Source organism: Pseudophryne corroboree, chromosome 3 (genome assembly GCF_028390025.1).
Source record: "Pseudophryne corroboree isolate aPseCor3 chromosome 3, aPseCor3.hap2, whole genome shotgun sequence".
In the NCBI taxonomy this organism is placed as follows: Eukaryota; Metazoa; Chordata; class Amphibia; order Anura; family Myobatrachidae; genus Pseudophryne; species Pseudophryne corroboree.
The window spans coordinates 425260396-425283972 of NC_086446.1; positions in this window are offsets into that span (position 1 = coordinate 425260396).

The following is a 23577-nucleotide window of genomic DNA, read 5'->3' on the forward strand; positions in this document are numbered from 1 at the left end:
AGCTACAGCCGTGGACTAACGTACTGTGTCTGCTGCTAATATAGACTGGATGATAATGAGATGAAATCAATATATATGTATATATCACTAGTACTGCAGCCGGACAGGTATATATATTTATTATGTAATGACTGATGACGGACCTGCTGGACACTGTCAGCTCAGCAGCACCGCAGACTGCTACAGTAAGCTACTATAGTAGTATGTATAAAGAAGAATGAAAAAAAAAAAAACACGGGTAGGTGGTATACAATATTATATATATATATATATATATATATATATATATTATATACAATTATATATATATATATATATATATATATATATTAAACTGGTGGTGGTGATTGATTATTAAACTGGTGGTCAGGTCACTGGTCACACTATCAGCAACTTGCAAGTAGTACTCCTAAGCAGACAATCACAAAATATATTATACTGGTCTGGTGGTCAGTGTGGTCACAATGGCAGTGTGGCACTGACTCTGGCAGCAAAAGTGTGCACTGTACGTTATATGTACTCCTGAGTCCTGCTCTCAGACTCTAACTGCTCCCCACTGTCAGTGTCTCCCCCACAAGTCAGATAATTAATACAGTCACACTATCTAATCTATATCACTTCAGCAAGTAGTAGTAGTATAGTAGTACTCCTCCTAATAATGCTCCCCAAAATTACTACTACCGTGTCTCTCTCTACTGTCTCACTCTCTTCTCTAAACGGAGAGGACGCCAGCCACGTCCTCTCCCTATGAATCTCAATGCACGTGTGAAAATGGCGGCGACGCGCGGCTCCTTATATAGAATCCGAGTCTCGCGATAGAATCCGAGCCTCGCGAGAATCCGACAGCGGGATGATGACGTTCGGGCGCGCTCGGGTTAACCGAGCAAGGCGGGAAGATCCGAGTCGCTCGGACCCGTGTGAAAAAACATGAAGTTCGGGCGGGTTCGGTTTCCGAGGAACCGAACCCGCTCATCTCTAATGTAGACTACTGTGCAGTGTAATATGAAAAAATGGAGACTACTGTGCGGTGTAATATGAATAACGGAGACTACTGTGCAGCGTAATATGAATAATGGAGACTACTGTGCGGCGTAATATGAACTGGTATTATTTTGTGGCCATGTCCCTTCCCCATGAAGACACGCCCCTATATTTTTCACGCGCCCTATTTTAATTATCGGGGGGGGCGATGCAGTTTCTTGCACACAGCGCTAAAATGTCTAGTGACGGCGCTGAGTAAACTACACATATTTGAAAATCCTACACCAGGCACAAGTAATAATTCAGATGCGTTGTTGACCGTTGACCGGCGGCCGGGATCCTGACTGCCAGCATGCTGGGAGAGGGGCAAGCGAAACAAAGCCCCTTGCTGCGGGCTTGGTGGCTTGCTGCGCTCGCCACAGGTTCTATTCCCACTCTATGGGTGTCATGGACACCAACTAGTGGGAATAGTCCTCGGCCCCACTGACGGCATTCGGTGGCCGGGATCCCGGTGGTGGTATGCTGACCGCCGGGATGGTGACTACATCCCATTTAGATGACTATGTGGGAGTTTTATCATTATTATCCTATTTGTATGTAAAAAGTGTTGAAAGGGGAGAGCGCTACTGCGCAGATTCCATACTGTTCCTTCAGGAAGGCTTCACTCCCTGTACCAAGATGGCTGCTGACCCAAATCCTGCACATAAATGCGGCGGCATCTTGTCAATGTCTTAGAGCAGAGATTTTCAACCCTTTACAACTTGCGGCACACTGAACAAGATTTATGTATTGCCAAGGCACATTCAAATATAATGGTGATGCATGGTGCAGTTGCATGTCCTATGATGTCATGTTGCAGCTAGAGATGAGCGGGTTCGGTTCCTCGGAATCCGAACCCGCCCGAACTTCAGGTTTTTTTACACGGGGCCGAGCGACTCGGATCTTCCCGCCTTGCTCGGTTAACCCGAGCGCGCCCGAACGTCATCATTCCGCTGTCGGATTCTCGCGAGGCTTGTATTCTATCGCGAGACTCGGATTCTATATAAGGAGCCGCGCGTCGCCGCCATTTTCACACGTGCATTGAGATTGATAGGGAGAGGACGTGGCTGGCGTCCTCTCCGTTTAGACTAGAGTACTAGAGAGAGACACAAATTTTGGGGAGCATATTATTAGGAGGAGTACTACTTGCTGCTGATAGTGTGACCAGTGACCACCAGTTTAATTAATCCGTTCTCTGCCTGAAAAAAAACGATACACAGTGTGACACAGTCACATACCATATCTGTGCTCAGCTCAGTGTGCTGCATCATATGTAATACTGTATACCATTATCTGACTGTGCTGAGTGCTCACTGCTCACACAGCTTAATTGTGGGGGAGACTGGGGAGCAGTTATAGCAGGAGTACATATTTTAAGTACAGTGCACACTTTTGCTGCCAGAGTGCCACTGCCAGTGTGACTGACCAGTGACCACTGACCACCAGTATTGTGATTGTCTGCTGACCACCAGTATATTGTGATTGTCTGCCTGAAAAAGTTAAACACTCGTCGTGTGGTGTTTTTATAAACGCATTCTGCAGACAGTGTCCAGCAGGTCCGTCATTACATAATATATACCTGTCCGGCTGCAGTACTAGTGTGATATATATATATATATTAATTTTATCTCATTATCATCCAGTCTATATTAGCAGCAGACACAGTACGGTAGTCCACGGCTGTAGCTACCTCTGTGTCGACAGTCGCTCGTCCATCCATAATTGTATACCACCTACCCGTGGTTTTTTTTTTTTTCTATCTTCTTGATACTAGTAGCTTACTTTAGGAGTCTGCAGTGCTGAGTCTGACAGACAGTGTCCAGCAGGTCCGTCATTACATAATATATACCTGTCCGGCTGCAGTACTAGTGTGATATATATATATACATTTTAATTTTATTTCATTATCATCCAGTCTATATTAGCAGCAGACACAGTACGGTAGTCCACGGCTGTAGCTACCTCTGTGTCGGCAGTCGCTCGTCCATCCATAATTGTATACCACCTACCCGTGTTTTTTTTTTTTCTATCTTCTTGATACTAGTAGCTTACTTTAGTTGTCTGCAGTGCTGACAGACAGTGTCCAGCAGGTCCGTCATTACATAATATATACCTGTCCGGCTGCAGTACTAGTGTGATATATATATATATTTTAATTTTATCTCATTATCATCCAGTCTATATTAGCAGCAGACACAGTACGGTAGTCCACGGCTGTAGCTACCTCTGTGTCGGCAGTCGCTCGTCCATCCATAATTGTATACCACCTACCCGTGTTTTTTTTTTCTTCTATCTTCTTGATACTAGTAGCTTACTTTAGGAGTCTGCAGTGCTGAGTCTGACAGACAGTGTCCAGCAGGTCCGTCATTACATAATATATACCTGTCCGGCTGCAGTACTAGTGTGATATATATATATATTTTAATTTTATCTCATTATCATCCAGTCTATATTAGCAGCAGACACAGTATGGTAGTCCACGGCTGTAGCTACCTCTGTGTCGGCAGTCGCTCGTCATCCATAAGTATACTAGTATCCATCCATCTCCATTGTTTACCTGAGGTGCCTTTTAGTTGTGCCTATTAAAATATGGAGAACAAAAATGTTGAGGTTCCAAAAATAGGGAAAGATCAAGATCGACTTCCACCTCGTGCTGAAGCTGCTGCCACTAGTCATGGCCGAGACGATGAAATGCCAGCAACGTCGTCTGCCAAGGCCGATGCCCAATGTCATAGTACAGAGCATGTAAAATCCAAAACACCAAATATCAGTAAAAAAAGGACTCAAAAATCTAAAATAAAATTGTCGGAGGAGAAGCGTAAACTTGCCAATATGCCATTTACCACACGGAGTGGCAAGGAACGGCTGAGGCCCTGGCCTATGTTCATGGCTAGTGGTTCAGCTTCACATGAGAATGGAAGCACTCAGCCTCTCGCTAGAAAAATGAAAAGACTCAAGCTGGCAAAAGCACAGCAAAGAACTGTGCGTTCTTCGAAATCCCAAATCCACAAGGAGAGTCCAATTGTGTCGGTTGCGATGCCTGACCTTCCCAACACTGGACGTGAAGAGCATGCGCCTTCCACCATTTGCACGCCCCCTGCAAGTGCTGGAAGGAGCACCCGCAGTCCAGTTCCTGATAGTCAGATTGAAGATGTCAGTGTTGAAGTACACCAGGATGAGGAGGATATGGGTGTTGCTGGCGCTGGGGAGGAAATTTACAAGGAGGATTCTGATGGTGAGGTGGTTTGTTTAAGTCAGGCACCTGGGGAGACACCTGTTGTCCGTGGGAGGAATATGGCCATTGACATGCCTGGTGAAAATACCAAAAAAATCAGCTCTTCGGTGTGGAAGTATTTCAACAGAAATGCGGACAACATTTGTCAAGCCGTGTGTTGCCTTTGTCAAGCTGTAATAAGTAGGGGTAAGGACGTTAACCACCTTGGAACATCCTCCCTTATACGTCACCTGCAGCGCATTCATAATAAGTCAGTGACAAGTTCAAAAACTTTGGGCGACAGCAGAAGCAGTCCACTGACCAGTAAATCCCTTCCTCTTGTAACCAAGCTCACGCAAACCACCCCACCAACTCCCTCAGTGTCAATTTCCTCCTTCCCCAGGAATGCCAATAGTCCTGCAGGCCATGTCACTGGCAAATCTGACGAGTCCTCTCCTGCCTGGGATTCCTCCGATGCATCCTTGCGTGTAACGCCTACTGCTGCTGGCGCTGCTGTTGTTGCTGCTGGGAGTCGATGGTCATCCCAGAGGGGAAGTCGTAAGCCCACTTTTACTACTTCCACCAAGCAATTGACTGTCCAACAGTCCTTTGCGAGGAAGATGAAATATCACAGCAGTCATCCTGTTGCAAAGCGGATAACTGAGGCCTTGACAACTATGTTGGTGTTAGACGTGCGTCCGGTATCCGCCGTTAGTTCACAGGGAACTAGACAATTTCTTGAGGTAGTGTGCCCCCGTTACCAAATACCATCTAGGTTCCACTTCTCTAGGCAGGCGATACCGAGAATGTACACGGACGTCAGAAAAAGACTAACCAGTGTCCTAAAAAATGCAGTTGTACCCAATGTCCACTTAACCACGGACATGTGGACAAGTGGAGCAGGGCAGGGTCAGGACTATATGACTGTGACAGCCCACTGGGTAGATGTATGGACTCCCGCCGCAAGAACAGCAGCGGCGGCACCAGTAGCAGCATCTCGCAAACGCCAACTCTTTCCTAGGCAGGCTACGCTTTGTATCACCGCTTTCCAGAATACGCACACAGCTGAAAACCTCTTACGGCAACTGAGGAAGATCATCGCGGAATGGCTTACCCCAATTGGACTCTCCTGTGGATTTGTGGCATCGGACAACGCCAGCAATATTGTGTGTGCATTAAATATGGGCAAATTCCAGCACGTCCCATGTTTTGCACATACCTTGAATTTGGTGGTGCAGAATTATTTAAAAAACGAGAGGGGCGTGCAAGAGATGCTGTCGGGGGCCAGAAGAATTGCGGGACACTTTCGGCGTACAGGCACCACGTACAGAAGACTGGAGCACCACCAAAAACGCCTGAACCTGCCCTGCCATCATCTGAAGCAAGAAGTGGTAACGAGGTGGAATTCAACCCTATATATGCTTCAGAGGTTGGAGGAGCAGCAAAAGGCCATTCAAGCCTATACAATTGAGCACGATATAGGAGGTGGAATGCACCTGTCTCAAGCGCAGTGGAGAATGATTTCAACGTTGTGCAAGGTTCTGCTGCCCTTTGAACTTGCCACACGTGAAGTCAGTTCAGACACTGCCAGCCTGAGTCAGGTCATTCCCCTCATCAGGCTTTTGCAGAAGAAGCTGGAGACATTGAAGGAGGAGCTAACACAGAGCGATTCCGCTAGGTATGTGGGACTTGTGGATGGAGCCCTTAATTCGCTTAACAAGGATTCACGGGTGGTCAATCTGTTGAAATCAGAGCACTACATTTTGGCCACCGTGCTCGATCCTAGATTTAAAACCTACCTTGGATCTCTCTTTCCGGCACACACAAGTCTGCTGGGGTTCAAAGACCTGCTGGTGACAAAATTGTCAAGTCAAGCGGAACGCGACCTGTCAACATCTCCTCCTTCACATTCTCCCGCAACTGGGGGTGCGAGGAAAAGGCTCAGAATTCCGAGCCCACCCGCTGGCGGTGATGCAGGGCAGTCTGGAGCGACTGCTGATGCTGACATCTGGTCCGGACTGAAGGTCCTGCCAACGATTACGGACATGTCGTCTACTGGCACTGCATATGATTCTCTCCCCATTGAAAGAATGGTGGAGGATTATATGAGTGACCGCATCCAAGTAGGCACGTCAGACAGTCCGTACTTATACTGGCAGGAAAAAGAGGCAATTTGGAGGCCCTTGCACAAACTGGCTTTATTCTACCTAAGTTGCCCTCCCACAAGTGTGTACTCCGAAAGAGTGTTTAGTGCCGCCGCTCACCTTGTCAGCAATCGGCGTACGAGGTTACTTCCAGAAAATGTGGAGAAGATGATGTTCATTAAAATGAATTATAATCAATTCCTCCGTGGAGACATTGACCAGCAGCAATTGCCTCCACAAAGTACACAGGGAGCTGAGATGGTGGATTCCAGTGGGGACGAATTGATAATCTGTGAGGAGGGGGATGTACACGGTGATATATCGGAGGATGATGATGAGGTGGACATCTTGCCTCTGTAGAGCCAGTTTGTGCAAGGAGAGATTAATTGCTTCTTTTTTGGTGGGGGTCCAAACCAACCCGTCATTTCAGTCACAGTCGTGTGGCAGACCCTGTCACTGAAATGATGGGTTGGTTAAAGTGTGCATGTCCTGTTTATACAACATAAGGGTGGGTGGGAGGGCCCAAGGACAATTCCATCTTGCACCTCTTTTTTCTTTAATTTTTCTTTGCGTCATGTGCTGTTTGGGGAGTATTTTTTTGAAGGGCCATCCTGCGTGACACTGCAGTGCCACTCCTAGATGGGCCAGGTGTTTGTGTCGGCCACTAGGGTCGCTTATCTTACTCACACAGCTACCTCATTGCGCCTCTTTTTTTCTTTGCGTCATGTGCTGTTTGGGGAGTGTTTTTTGGAAGGGCCATCCTGCGTGACACTGCAGTGCCACTCCTAGATGGGCCAGGTGTTTGTGTCGGCCACTAGGGTCGCTTATCTTACTCACACAGCTACCTCATTGCGCCTCTTTTTTTCTTTGCGTCATGTGCTGTTTGGGGAGTGTTTTTTGGAAGGGCCATCCTGCGTGACACTGCAGTGCCACTCCTAGATGGGCCAGGTGTTTGTGTCGGCCACTAGGGTCGATTAGCTTACTCACACAGCTACCTCATTGCGCCTCTTTTTTTCTTTGCGTCATGTGCTGTTTGGGGAGTGTTTTTTGGAAGGGCCATCCTGCGTGACACTGCAGTGCCACTCCTAGATGGGCCAGGTGTTTGTGTCGGCCACTAGGGTCGCTTAGCTTAGTCATCCAGCGACCTCGGTGCAAATTTTAGGACTAAAAATAATATTGTGAGGTGTGAGGTGTTCAGAATAGACTGAAAATGAGTGGAAATTATGGTTTTTGAGGTTAATAATACTTTGGGATCAAAATGACCCCCAAATTCTATGATTTAAGCTGTTTTTTGGTGTTTTTTGAAAAAAACACCCGAATCCAAAACACACCCGAATCTGACAAAAAAAATTCGGTGAGGTTTTGCCAAAACGCGGTCGAACCCAAAACACGGCCGCGGAACCGAACCCAAAACCAAAACACAAAACCCGAAAAATTTCAAGTGCACATCTCTACTCTCAACGCTGATATTTCTGCTGAGGAAATTGAAGCGGCATTGAAAACCCAGAAACCTTCTAAAGCACCTGGCCTGGATGGTTATCCGATGGTGTACTACAAAACCTTCGCCCCTCAACTCATTCCTCATATGATCTCCCTGTTTAATAAAATACTACGGGGTGCGCCTTTCCACACTGACTCCACGACGTCCCGAATTATTGTAATCCCGAAACCTGGAAAAGATCCCTCCCAATGCTCAAATTACAGACCCATATCTCTGATAAATACCGATCTCAAACTTTTTGCCAAAATACTAGCAACTCGCCTGAACGCTGTGTTGCCATCATTAATAGACCCTGATCAAGTGGGATTTATCCCTGGCCGCCAGGCCTCAGACAACACCAGACGTACTATAAATTTGATTCACCAAATAAACTTGACGAAAATACCAGTGATTGCTTTGACGCTAGATGCCGAAAAGGCATTTGATCGCATTTCCTGGCACTTTTTGTTTTCTACCCTATCTACGTTTGGCCTCCATGGTCATTTCATCACTGCAATTGCGGCCCTTTATTCTAACCCCTCATCCACGGTCTTGACCAATGGATTGAGCTCACCTCGTTTTAGTTTGAAGAATGGCACTCGTCAGGGATGCCCTCTCTCGCCTCTACTTTTTGCTTTATGCATCGAACCTCTAGCGGCCTGTATTAGACTTAATACGGACATTGGGGGGATTACAGTGGGGCAGAGCTCATACAAAATATCTTTATTTGCAGATGACGTGCTCTTGACTTTATCTAACCCTTTGATTTCTCTTCCTAATCTGCAAAAAGAACTACTCCTATATGGTTCCCTCTCTGGTTACAAAATAAACCACACCAAATCTGAGGCCCTTACATTTAATATCCCACCCCATACCCATTTGATTTTAACCTCCTCTTTCCGTTTTCTTTGGAGACCCTCGGCTATCAAATACCTCGGCATATTCATTACTGAATCCTACACCAGCCTATACCAGACTAAATATGTTCCTATGATTAAAACTCTCACCCAAGACCTAGATAAATGGGACAGATTATTCATTTCATGGATTGGACGGATTAACGCCCTGAAAATGAATCTCCTTCCCCGTATTCTTTACCTATTTCAGACCATTCCGATAATGGTGCCCCGAGTGACTCTGGCTTCACTGCAATCACTGTGCAACAAATTTATCTGGGCTCACCGTAAATCTCGATTAAGACGAACACTGCTGACTAAGAGTGCTACTTCAGGCGGAATGGGATACCCTAACCTTCAGGCTTATTTTAATGCCTGTCACCTTAACCACATGGTGTCCTGGCATTCCCCCCAAGGGAACAGAAAATGGGTCGATATTGAGAACTCAATTTATCAGGGCGTCCCCCTCGACTCTCTTTTATGGCTCCCCAGGTCCTGCAGACCAGTCTCGGCCTACACAATCCCCACGATTAAATTCACCCTTGGATTGTGGGACAAACTCCGCAGCTCCTACAACCTATCCTCACACCCTTCGCCTTTAACACCTATCTGGTGGACACCCTGCCTTCCCCCCAGGCTGTGAGCGAAAAATAGCGGCCCCATGGCAATCTCAGGGTATTACGAGATTTATCCACGTTAAAGGCCACTCAGCACCGACCTCTTTTGGAGATTTTCAAGAGCGCCTTGGTTTGCCATCCTCGTGTCATTACCATTACATCCAAATTCTTAGCTTTCTCAAATCTCAGCTTAAAACTACACCTTTGAAACCGCCCACCTCCTTTGAACACATGTGTTTACTTTCAATTGGCAAAAAGGGGAATATCTCAACAATATACAACTCTATTCTGACCCCAGACCCCCCTGACCGTGAATCCCATGAACTAGCCTGGGAATCAGATCTCTCCCACCCGTTGGAGGATGATCAATGGGAAGAAATCAGAATGCGCATCGCTAAAGCTTCTATTAGTGTGGCACTCAGGGAAACATGCTATAAGGTCTACACCAGGTGGTACTTAGTTCCCTCCAGACTTCATTCCATCTACCCCACGACATCAAATTTGTGTTGGAGACTCTGTGGAGATGAGGGTACTTTTTTCCACATATGGTGGACTTGCCCCTCTATTCGCCCCTTTTGGAAAATGGTTGGAGCACTTATTGCTCAAACATGTGGACATGATCTAGATATCTCCCCTGAAACTGCTCTACTTCATGCCCCCATACCACTGCTACCCAAAACTCAAGACAAGCTTGCCATGCTACTTTGCATGGCGGCTAAATCTCTGATCGCTAAATGCTGGAAAGACCATAAACCTCCCTCTAAGGCTCTACTGATATCCAAGATTAATTATATAGCCAGTATGGAATACATTACAAGCCTGAGGAATAACACTGTGGCCCAGTTCCACAGCACCTGGTCTCCTTGGTACCTCGCTCGGTCCTTATTGATGCCCGGATTATGCTAATACTGCTAACACTGCTAACTCTGCTAATACCTCTATCACCTCTGTTGTCTCCCCCTCTATTATTATTACAGTGGACTGTTCTCGTCCTCTTGCCTCGCTATATGTAATTTTCTCAACGTTTCCCCTCTATTAAGTTACGTTTTCTAGCTTCTGCTCTCCTTTCCTTTTCTTTTTCTTTCTTGCTTTTACTTTTCACAAGATTACACTCTGTTTGGGTATAAATTTTATACTATACCTGTATATGTAAAAAAAATTAGACTGATCATATATGTGTTTAGATTTAGGCAGAGCACATACTGCTAGTACCTGTTGGCCTATATTTTCATGGAATTGTCTCTATTGTTCTGACATGGTATGTAAAATATTTGTCTTCATGTTCAATGTCCCTAACCTGCACAATTTTGTTCTTGTTAATGTTTTGATTACTGATCACTCTCAATAAAAATTCTAACTTTAAAAAAAAAAAAAACATTGTGAGGTGTTCAGAATAGGCTGGAAGGGGGGCGTGGCCTGAGCGTTAACCTGGAGAGTTGTGCTGTGGCTGAGCTCCAGCTAATTGGGTGTTAAACCTGCTTATTGCTGCTGGCCCCTGCAGCTAATCAGCCCTACTCAGCTCTACCCACGACTGTGGCCAGTAACCTTTGCTCAGGGACACCATCGGGTGGCCCCTCCTGCGTGTTTGCGGCTGAGGCCTACCACTTGTCCGGAAGCCGGGGCCTCGATTTTGGAGCCTTTCCGGCGCCGAGCTCCGGGACCGGAGCGCGGCCGAAACGGGACCCGCGGCTGCCCACCCTCTCGCCTGGGAGCCCCCTCATACCTCCTCCAGCCTGCCTTAGACCCTCGGGCACCATTGGGGCAGGGAAGACTCACTGCCTGTCCCCTGGAACCGCAGATGCTGTGTGAGATCTTCAGCCTGTGTATATGACGGCGGCCATCTTGGATCCCACAGCTAAAATGTAAGTGGAACTGTTCTACATCCACTCCTTATGCGCAGCTCACGATCCCCATCTCCTCCACATACCTCTCCCCTCATCCCCCCAGAGTGACTGTGAACTTGCCCTGCTAAGGCCCTACACGGCTGGGAGTACATCCTGCGGGCTGTCATCGGAAAACGGCTACACAGGCGCTCGCGACCTTTAGCCGGGTCACGCACGGTTCGGCCGAGTCGTGGATTCTGTGACCCCCGTCCTCCAACTAACTGCTGCGACCCCCAGCGGACCCCCGGCCACCCTGAATCCCTCTATTACCTCCTGAGGACCTCCCCCAAAGCCGCGACCTATTTGAAAAGCCTAGCTGAAGCACATTATATGAACTGCCTCCCTTGCTACTCTGCGGCGGTCATCTTCCTAACGGCCGCTGGTGCCAACGCGGCCTTCCCACCGAGGCTATGTGAACACCAAAAGTGGAACGTGACCAACTGGGTTCTATACGCTGCCACACTGCTGATTCCAATGCTTACAGGCGTTCGCCTGACGTATACTATGCTGTAATATGACCAAGCCACGCAGAGGGGATAGCGGGTTATACTTCTAATTGGGATATGTCCTAATGTTTTCTTCCTCGAGGCCCTGTTCTGGACTCTGTTCTCTTCACTCAGACAAATGACAAGACGGCGCCGCTCTGGTAAGGCATCAAAAGCCAAGTCCGCAACCACACAAGCTGCAGCCTTTCATACTCTATTTGGCACCCTCGTTCCTGACCCCACCACCTCCACCCCTCTCACTGACTCCTTGCCGTCAACCATCATGGAGGATACCGAGGCCCCGCCCTCTCCAAAACATCGCCAAGCTGGGTCTGTCAGTAAAGACTCTGCCGATATGGCGGCGGTCCTCATACAGCTACGCTCTCTTCCGACTCGCCAAGACATTCAACAAGATTTGTCCAACATGGAAAAAAGAATTCATGATTCCCTACAAGCGAGTTTCTCCACCATCCAGTCTGATCTCACGCAAGTAGCAAACAGAGTGGTCGACCTGGAAGATCACAGAGATGAGACGGACTCTAAACTCGCCGACCTCCACGATCTTGTATCTCGATACTCACGTACCACCACTGAAATGAGACGTAGACTGGACGATATAGATAACAGAGGTAGGCGGAATAACTTGAGGGTCAAAGGTCTACCCGAAGATGTGCAGCCCCAGGGCTTGGTTGCGGCGTTGACTACAATATTCAACGGCCTTCTTGGTGCCGACCCCAGCTCTCAAATAGTGTTTGACAGAGCACATCGGGCACTACGACCGAGAGGAGCGCCCACGGAGCGACCTAGAGATGTCATCTGCCGTCTACATTACTTTCAGGTGAAAGAGAATATTCTACAGAAATCCAGACAGGCCTCGACCATAGATTTTAAAGGCCACCACATACAGATTTTCCAGGACCTTTCCTGGGTGACCCTACAACAGAGGCGTCTTCTCCAACCCCTTACGGAAGCTCTTCGGAAAAAGGATATTAGATTCCGCTGGGGCTTTCCTTTAAGCGTCCAAGTCACCCGTGATGGGAACCGATATGTTCTCGAGGACTATGAAGGTGTCCCGTCATTCTGCACCGCATTGGGTCTACCGTTAATCTCACTGCCAAATTGGACGGACCCCCTGCAGCTTCCCACTACGGCACTTCCTCGCAGGGAACCTTGGAAAAGAGTGGGCGCCTCCAGACGACGCAATCGGACTAGCAGAACTGATGAAACATTTGAAATTTCATGACTGCGTTTGCCATCCTAAATTGTGATATCCTTTTTTTAGGTTACCTCACTGAAGGCTCACATAGATCTTTTTACTGGTTATTGAATATATGAGCTTCAACTGCCCAGAGACTGCCTACTATTGTCTTAATGTTAGAAGCTAATTACGTACCTAACCTGGGAGGTTTCTTGTGGGCTGTGTGGGATTAGGTGGCGAGATGGGAGGAAGTGGTTGATTGGTTTCCCTCCGCCCATTTCCTTCCTGATCATGATGTACTGTATCCCTTTAAAATACCCTTTTACTTAACTATCTAAAATTGTTGAACCCGGTATCACCCTTTGGACCCCCCTCTCTGCTGTACATTTCTTAGACCATGGGATGCGTAATTTATACCCATGGCTATCAATGCAGAGATTGCTATTATATGTTGTTGTCTATATTTCTTTTTTGGTTTCTCCATTTCTTTTTCTATGTTAAAATAGCTATGTCATCCTTTCTTTCCTCATGTGTTTACCCACCTACCCCCCCCCCCTCCTCCCGTGCCACTACCAATTCCAGGTTATTTATGGTGCGGCAATGTGTCGGAATCGTAGTCAAGGTAAATCGTTCAGTCAGTTGATCCATGCTTTCTTTTCTATATGGCTAGCTTAAAAATTGTTTCATACAATGTGAAAGGTTTAAATATCCCAGAAAAGAGATCAGGCCTACTACACACCTTACATACTGATGGAGCAGAGGTTGTTTTCTTACAGGAAACACATTTCAAGCAGGGGGCCTCCCCGGGTATTTGCTCTCGTCATTTTCCCAATGGTTACTTTAACGATTATTCTGGAGCGAAGGCTAGGGGTGTTGCCATTCTTTTTGCCAAGCATCTGAGACTGCTAGATGTTTCCGAAATGTTGATAGGTGATGGGAGGGGGATTCTGGTTAGAGCTTCATTGCCCATCAGACATTCACCTTTGTAAGTCTCTACCTTCCTAACCGAGGACAAACTCGGTTTCTTAGGGAATCATTAGAACTAATAGAGCAAAACCTGATGGGTACCTTGGTAGTGGGAGGAGATCTTAACTGGGTCCTTGAACCCCGCTTGGATTCCTCCTCTGGGTCCCCACGGAATACTCTTAGAGAGTCCAGACGATTTAGAGCTGTTCTACATGATTTTCAACTGGTTGACGCTTGGCGTCTTCTGCACCCTTCAGATAGAGACTTTACTTTTTACTCACCCCCACATAACTCATATTCACGAATAGATTGCCTCTGCGTGAGCCATGCCCATCTGGATCTATTGATTGATGCAACTATCGGCCAAATAACAATATCAGACCATTCCCCAATTACACTCACACTTTCTCTCCGCCACCCCCTCCCCCCCCAAACACTGGCGCTGGCGGTTCAATGAACAACTCCTTCGAGACCCTGTTTGCCGAGCCCAAATTGAGACAGCAATAGACGACTACATCTCTTTGAATGCGACTGATGATGTATCCACGGTTACATTATGGGAGGCACATAAATGTGTGATTAGAGGCCAGTGCATACAACTAGGCTCGCGCCTGAAAAAACAGAAGGTTGAGTGTAGAAACGCCTTACTAGAGAAAATAAAAAAACTGGAACTGACTCATAAGTCCACGTTGGCGTCGGACACATTTGCCGAACTCCAAACAGCGAGGCAAGCTCTTGCTACTTTGCTCAGCGACGGTACCCGCAGGGTGTTCCGTAAATGTCGACATAAATATCATAGATGGGGAAACAAACCCGGTAGACTTCTGGCACGTGCTCTTAGAGCTCAGAGATCTCTAACGTACATACCTAAACTCACGGGTGCTGATGGGGTATCCCGGACCTCTGATACAGAGATAGCGGAGATTTTCCATAACTATTATTCAGCCTTATACAACCTGACCTCTACGCGGACATTAACTGCACGCAAAGATCACAAACATAACATACAGAAGTTTTTGGAGGAAATCACTTTCCCAACTCTTCCAACGGACATTGCTCGGGCCCTAGATAACCCTTTTACTGGGGAAGAACTGCAGGCTGCCCTAAAGTCGTCTCCTAACGGTAAAAGCCCAGGGCCGGATGGTTTCCCAGTCACATATTATAAGGCCTTTCAGGATAAACTCGGTCCCCTTCTCCTGCAGGCCTGCAATGCCATATCATCAGCGGCTCATTTATCGAGCCAGTCCTTGAGCGCCCATATTACTGTCATCCCAAAGGACTCTAAAGACCTGACGCTCCCTTCCAGTTATAGGCCGATATCGCTATTAAATGTAGATGTTAAATTATTTGCAAAACTCATGGCTAATCGCCTTAAGCCATTACTGCCAGATATACTACACTCTGATCAGGTCGGCTTTGTTATGGGCAGAGAGGCAAGGGATAATACAATTAGAGTCATTGATCTGATAGCACACGCGCAGATAACTGATACTCCCCTCATGCTCCTTTCCACAGACGCAGAAAAGGCCTTTGATCGGGTGGATTGGGATTTTATGGAGGTAATGCTTCGGCGCTTGGGTCTGGGAGATGTTTTCCTACAGAGGATTCTCTCATTATATAGAGCCCCGTCTGCTCGGGTTAGGGTGAATGGCGTCCTTTCTGAACCCATATCAATCTCCAACAACACACGCCAGGGTTGCCCGCTGTCACCCCTAATTTTTGTTCTATGCATGGAGGCCCTGGCTCGTGCGATTAGATGCAACCCTAACATTGCGGGCCTGCAGGTGGGCAAAACTGACCATCGTCTGGCCCTCTTTGCGGATGACTTATTGGCGGTCATAACGAATCCTTTGATTTCACTACCCAACCTTATGAAAGAATTTGCGCGGTTCGGAGACATGTCGAACTTTAAAATTAATTATTCGAAATCCATGGCAATGAATGTCACGCTCCCACCTGCCACGGCATCCCTCTTGTCGCAGTCATTCCAATTCAAATGGCAAAAATCCCATATCACATATTTAGGAATTCAAATCCCATCGGCACTCACCACTATAGCTAATATTAATCATACCCCTCTACTTCGCAAACTGAGACAGGAGATGAGGCACTGGCTCACGCAGAGGTTCTCATGGCTAGGCCGTATAAATATAGTTAAGATGAACGTTCTCCCCAGGTTGCTATACCTTTTTCAAACCGTCCCTTTGAAACTTCCCCCTCAATTCTTAGCTGAAGCACACAAGGCGATAAGGCATTTCATTTGGGGCGGTCGGAAGCCTAGGTTCAAGCATAGCCATTTATCTAGGCTGAAATCTCAAGGCGGACAACAATTACCTATGATTACTACATACTACCATGCCACACTATTACATAGAGTTGTGGACTGGTCACGCCCCACTTCCCATAGGAAGCAGTGGGTTGACCTGGAGTCTTCTTCCACCAATCTTAACCTACAGGCAGTGCCCTGGTCCCCTAGAGTTGGTCGCTCCTCACATCCCACTGTGGGGCCCACATTAGCTTTATGGCGGACGCTTCGCTACAAGATGAGAATCTCATCTAAACGAACATCCCTTATGCCTATTTTCGACAACCTGATATTCCCCCCGGGAAGGTCTAATAAGATTGCTTCTAGATGGGAGGAGGCGGGTGTAACTAGGGTAATTCACTTGCTTGCACATGGCAAACTCAAAACGTTCTCTGAAATACAGAAAACGGGCGATATACCCACTAAAGATTATTGGTTCTACCTTCAGGTACACCACTTTGTTACCTCACAGCGAGAGGCGATAGACCTTTATAAGGCTCTCACTCCCTTTGAATCCATGTGCTGTCAAGAGATAGCCCCCTCACATGTAGTGTCGGGTATCTACAAGATTCTTCAACAGGGTTCCTTTCCTACGGCCCCTTCTTTTTGTGACGCCTGGGATAAAGATTTAATACATTGGGGAATCAAGATCCAATGGGACACACACTGCAGGGTTATGGCACAATGCTCCACTAGCCTAGACGTTGTGGAAACACAATACAAATTACTGACGAGATGGTATAGATGCCCGTCTCTTCTACATAAATTTTACCCCTCAGTTTCCCCTCTATGCTGGCGATGTAGTAGGGATACTGGTACACTGATCCACATATGGTGGGACTGCCCGTCAATTGCCCCATTTTGGAATACAATTATGGATCTATCAACAAAGATTTTGGGAGGCCCAGTTCCACCGGGTCCGGACTTTTGGCTATTATCACATTCAGATATACCCCTTTCCCGCTACAAGAAGTCCCTCCTTAAGCACTTAAATAACGTGGCAAAAGCTGTACTCACGGTGCATTGGAGATCCACCAACCCACCGACAATATGGGAATGGTTCCAACGCATTGATTTTTACATGCATATGGAAGATGTTTATTCTGCCGCCTTAGATAAACACTCAGACTATATAGCTACCTGGTTTCTTTGGATTGACTTTAAAACCACTAAGACCTATGCTGACTATGCACCCTGAATACACACTAATGATGGAGGTTGTTGGGGCCCCCGCAGTGCCCTCTAAATGTTTTACGTTTGTGGCCTATATACTCTCCCCCCCCCCCCATTCCTCTTCTCCCTTTTCCCTTCTTCCCCTTGTCCTCCTCTCTTTGTTTGTTTCCAAATGTTTACTACCTCACACTTTGTTTAAATACTGTGTTACTAAGCGATATTGTTATGGGGTTGCTCTTTATTTCAGATTCTGTGACTTCTGCTGAACGGTACACAGTTTGAGATAATATATATGAATCTGTTAATCTTTCCTTTTCGCAACCATTTACTGATGTTTTATAACTACAGTTGATAAGATACGAGACTGTTGTCTACGTTCTACTTTTGATATGTTTGTTGACATATTTCAAAAATGTTCTATATTGCAAAATGAAAATAAAGAATTAAAAAAAAAAAAAAGAATAGGCTGGAAATGAGTGGAAATGAATGTTATTGAGGTTAATAATACCGTAGGATTAAAATTACCCCCAAATTCTGTGATTTTAGCTGTTTTTATGTTTTTTTCAAAAATCATCCAGATCCAAAACCAAAACACGAAAGGGTGGTTTTTGCAAAACAAACCCAAAAACCAAAACACGAACAAGGAATTAGAACCAAAACCAAAACACAAAACACGAAAAGTGCCCGCCGCACATAAAGATGATATATTTTTTTCTGTGCCGGGAGTGGAGTGCTATTGCCCCTTATGAATGAGTTCTTGGCGGGAGTGGAGTGCTATTTCCCCTTATGAATGAGTTCTTGGGGAAATTGGAAACTACTGAATCAGCCATGAATGCAACAGACACAAGCTGTGATGGGTACAACTTGTGTACTTTTATTACACAAATATATACGTTATGGTAAGAACTTACAGTTGATAACGGTATTTCTACTAAGTCGTCAGAATCCACAGGATAACAATGAGATATGATGAAGCCACAGCGGATTTGCACCATCGGTCAAAGCTTTCCGGCCTCCCAGCATGCAACAGGCCGTCCGTATATCCCCGCCTCCTGGCTCAGGCAAATCAGTTGTATTCCAAAGCTCAAGGCAGGAGCATCATAGATAGCCCTAATCCGGTGATAAGAACACACATTCACACCCTTCCGTACAAGAAGGAAGAGGTTAATGAGTAAAAGGATCCTCAAATAAGGTGCATCAGGCTGGGATCCCTCTGTATTCTGGGACTTAGGAGAAATACCGTTATCAATGGTAAGTTCTTACCATAACATATATTTCTCCACAGGATAACAATGGGATTTCCCAAAGCAAGTTAGTGGTGGGGACGCTCCTGATTGGACTGTAGAATCCTTCACCCGAATTCAGCGTCATGAGAGGCAAAGGTATCCAAGGCATAATGTCTAATGAATGTCTTATTGGAAAACCATGTGTCCGCCTTACATATCTGTTCTGCTGAAGCACCACGTTGTGCTGCCCATGATGGACCTATCTTACGAGTAGAGTGAGCAGAGACATTAGCCGGAACAGGGAGATCAGCCAGAGAATATGCTTCTGAAATCGTCATCCACAGCCATCTTGCCAGCGTCTGCTTATCAGCAGGCCATCCTCTCTTGTGAAATTCGAAGAGAATGAAGAGAGAATCTGTCTTTCTAAAGGCACTGGTACGATCCACGTAAATCCTTAATGCACGGACCACATCCAGCGATGCATCTCCCGCAGAAAGGCCCGGCACCTGGAAAGCCGGGACTACAATTTCTTCATTAAGGTGGAATTTAGACACTACCTTTAGAAGATACCCAGATCTAGTTCTGAGAACTGCTTTATCTGGATTAAAAAATCAGAAATGGGGAATGACATGATAATGCGCCTAAATCTGATACTCTTCTAGCTGACATCATAGCCAGTAGAAAGAGAACTTTAGCTGTCAACCATTTAAGATCCACTTTATTAAGTGGTTCAAATGGGGCAACTTGAAGGGCTTTTAGAACTAGACTTAAGTCCCAAGGCACTGTAGGTTGAACAAAAGGAGGTTGAATGCAACATTCCCTGGAAAAAGGTACGCACATCCTGTAAATTGGCAATTTTCTTTTGGAACCATACAGTCAATGCCAACACTTGCACTCTCAAGGAAGCCACCTTCAAACCTTTATCCATTCCTGCATGAAGGAATGCTAAGACCCTGGAAACTCTGAAAGGTTTAGGGTCCATTTTCCGTTCACTGCACCAATGAATATAGGTTTGCCACATTCGGTGATAAATGCGAGCTGAGGAAGGTTTCCTTGCTCTGAGCATTGTTTGAATTACCTGTTGTGAGAATCCTCTTGACTTCATGATAAAGGTTTCAAGAGCCATGCCGTCAAAGACAGTCGATCCAGATGTCTGTGATAACAAGGACCCTGCATCAGTAGATCTGGAAGTTGAGGGATCAGGATGGGACATTCTCTGCAGATCTCTGTACCAATGTCTTCTGGGCCAAGCCGTAGCTATTAGTATCACGGCTCCCTTTCCTTGATTTATCTTCCTCACCACCCTGGGTAATAGGGTGATTGAAGGAAACACATAAGCCAGATGAAAGTCCCATCTTACCGACAGGACATCCACCAAGTTCGCTCTGGGATCCTTTGTTCTTGAACCGTCTGCAAGCACTTTGTTGCTCAGACGGGACGCCATGAGATATATCTCTGGCAACCCCCACTTGTCTACTAGAGTCCGGAAGACCTCCGTGTGTAGAGCCCATTCGCTTGCCTGAATGGAATGTTGACTAAGAAAATCCGCTTTGCAGTTTAGGACTCCCGGAACAAACACTGCGGACAAGGCTGGATAAAGAAATTCTGCCCGCTTTAGTATGTGACTTACCTCCTTCATCGCTTTTTTGGCTGCGAGATCCTCCCTGATGGTTGAGGCACGCTACTGCCGTCACATTGTCCGAGCGGATCTGGACTGGTTTTCCCCAAAGAATGTCCTTTGCCTGAATCAGTGCCATGTATATATGGACCGAAGTTCCAATATATTTATTGGCAGGCAACTTTCTTCCTTGGTCCATTGCCCCTGAAAACACAACCTTCCTGACACTGCTCCCCAGCCCTGGAGACTGGCATCTGTCGTCAGAATTTCCCAATCTGATATCCAAAAGGGTCTCCACTTGTCCAGATGGAATGTCTATAGCCACAAGGCTAATGACCTTCTTACTTCTATCGTAAGAACCATAGTCTGTGTTTTTATCATCTGATGCAAACCATTCCATTTGGAAAGAATCAGACGCTGCAGAGACCTCGAGTGGAATTGTGCATACTCCACCATGTCGAATGTTGACACCATCAAACCCATCACGCACATTTCTGCGTGAATGGATACCTTTTGACTGTGTAACAAGTCCTGAATCCTTGACTGAACCTTGGATATCTTGTTCAGAGGTATAATTACTCTCTGAAGACTTGAATCCAGTACAGCGCCCAAGTGAGTCATCCGCTGTGACGGAACCAGAGACGATTTTGCCTAATTTATAATTGGAATTCCATTTCTTAGAAATTCTAAACTTCTTATTGGGCATAGCCCAAGCCTCTTCCATGATTTTCATCAGCTTATCTGATCCTGGAAACTCAGTCTTAACTGTTTTGGGACGTTTAAACACAAGTGCCTTGGTTTTTAACACAGGCTCTTCTGAATCCTCTAAGGATAGAATGGTTTTCATTGCTTTGATTAACTCAGCTATATCCACTGAGCTGAGACCTTCCTCCTCTTTGTATGCCGAAGTAGAATTAATTGAGCTTTCATCTTCCGATGAATCCTCATCTGAATCATGTGCAGTCTGTGAGGGTGAATATTTACTTACCACCGGCTTATCAGCTTGTTTCTTTTGAGAGGCTGCTGCTGGAACTGATACATCATATGGGGGGAGCTGCATGTAAGGGTTAATAGTATAACCTATCCCTGGTACAGGAGTTGAAGGAATTATCCGTTCAGCTATACTGCATAAAGTCTGTGCAAACACAGCCCAAGGTGGATCCATCTACACCTGAATCTGCCTTGTATTTTCAATAACCCCTGGTGAAAGCTAAAACAATTTGCATACAAACCATCCTGAACCAGATCCTGAGAGGATAACACAGCTTTGCAAGACAAACATGATATGAGTGTTGGTGTTGCTGTGAGTGTACCTTCCTCACCTATGCCACTCTTAAACATGATAAATACTTCCACAGTGTATTACACAATTTGTGACTGTAATCACTTTAAGCTTCTTAAAGTGACATACAAACCGACCCTATCCATGCACCAGCATTGAGGATCGGAATAAAACAAAACTGACAGAAATATTGTAAAGTCATCAATCACACTAGTAGTCAGTCACATGCTATACATTAGTATAATAAGCAATATGAGCACATCATCAACTACAACTACATTTTAAGTGTGTAGGAGAACATATTAGTGAATCCTGTTTAAACAGATTTAACGTATTCAGACGCATTGCGAAAGAAACAACAGTAAATGTATACAGACTCATATGCAATAGGCACTTATCTAACTATTCGTACTCAAAGGGTAGATAGAGACTTAGTGCTGTATTACCCGCACTCAGTAGAGTGGGATACAGGGAGACACACCTCGCTTCCAGGACTGATCAATACGTTAGCGAACGCTGAGTGGATTCAGACGCTACTAGTGTACACTGCCACTCCATGAACCTATAGTAAACACAGATGCTCAGTGAACACAGACGCACCAGTCACACAGCCGCCTATGCTGCGACTGGGTCCCCTTCGTGTACAGCGTCTGAGACGGAAGCGGGAAACAGTTCATGGCGGGAGACTTGGAGGAAACTGGTCATGACCCGGGGGAGGGGCAACCAGGAGAGCGTCTGACTCCCCACTGCTGACATCAACCCTAGGGATCGCGGCCTCATACTATTCCTAGAGCCTCTGATCCCTAAGGCCTAGCGCTGGTGCACCCGGGGTGGCAGCCGTGTCAGCGACTGTTTGGTAGTTCCTCCCAAAACAGTGCGGCTGTGTCCATATTCCCCTTCTAAGCAAAACCGATGCCGTACCTTCTCCCTGTGCTCCGGCCACAGCCTGGTAACGTCTGCTGGACCTGCTAGTATATCTGATACAGACGCCCACCGAAACAGCACTGTACTCGTGGGTAAGTGTTGTTGGAGCGACTCTTTTTAAGGTACGTATAAGATGCTGTTTAGAAAGATTGCTCAGAAAAAATCGTTAGACTATAAAAATAAAATAAGAAAGCTTAGGGCTGCTAAAACCAGCAGCCCTCTGAACATGGTCCGGCTCCTGCCGCACTAAACAAAAAACTGATTGCCTGAGCCAGGAGGCGGGGATATATGGACGGGCCTGTTGCATGCTGGGAGGCTGGGAAGCTTTGACCGATTGGGGCAAATCCGCTGTCGCTTCATCATATCCCATTGCTATCCTGTGGAGAACCTGTGGACCCTGCTGGAGAAATAAATATATAGAGACAAGGTCACACCAACTTTCAGTATACAGCTCAAGTATGCACTTCAAATGACCCATATTCATACAGTTTCTGCACAGAATATAAATGTTTCTCTGTATGATATTCTATACAGTAGCATAACTAAATTAGTAATGGCAATCTGAATTAAAGGCATCTTATGTATCTGTGTATATTGCTTTGTGTATAATTCACTTACACATACTGCTGTTGTGTATAAGATAAACATACATACAGTTTTCTGTATGCATTAGATACACACCACTGCTTTGTGCACAGTACGTACTAATTATACATTTTATATATATATATACATATATATATATATATAATGCAAATATGAACCGTGCTCTTATACAGCATAATACAGATACATGCAGTGTTCTCTGAGTATACATACTGTATATAGTTTACACACACCTCTCTGTGTACAGTAAATAATACAGATGGTTGCATCACATAACCAAGACCCTGCTTCCAGAACTGCCATATGTAGATAGTCCTTCACTGGACAGAGAATGGGGAGTGCCCAGCACCGATGGGTGGATGGCTATTGTCATTTACCAGTCACAGGGGGACATTTACTAAGCAGTGATAAGAGCGGAGTAGTGAGCCAGTGGAGAAATTGCCCCATCAACCAATTGGCAGCTCTGTATCATTTTATAGTATGCAAATTATAGATGTTACTTCAGTGCTGATTGGTTGCCATGGGCAACTTCTCCATTGG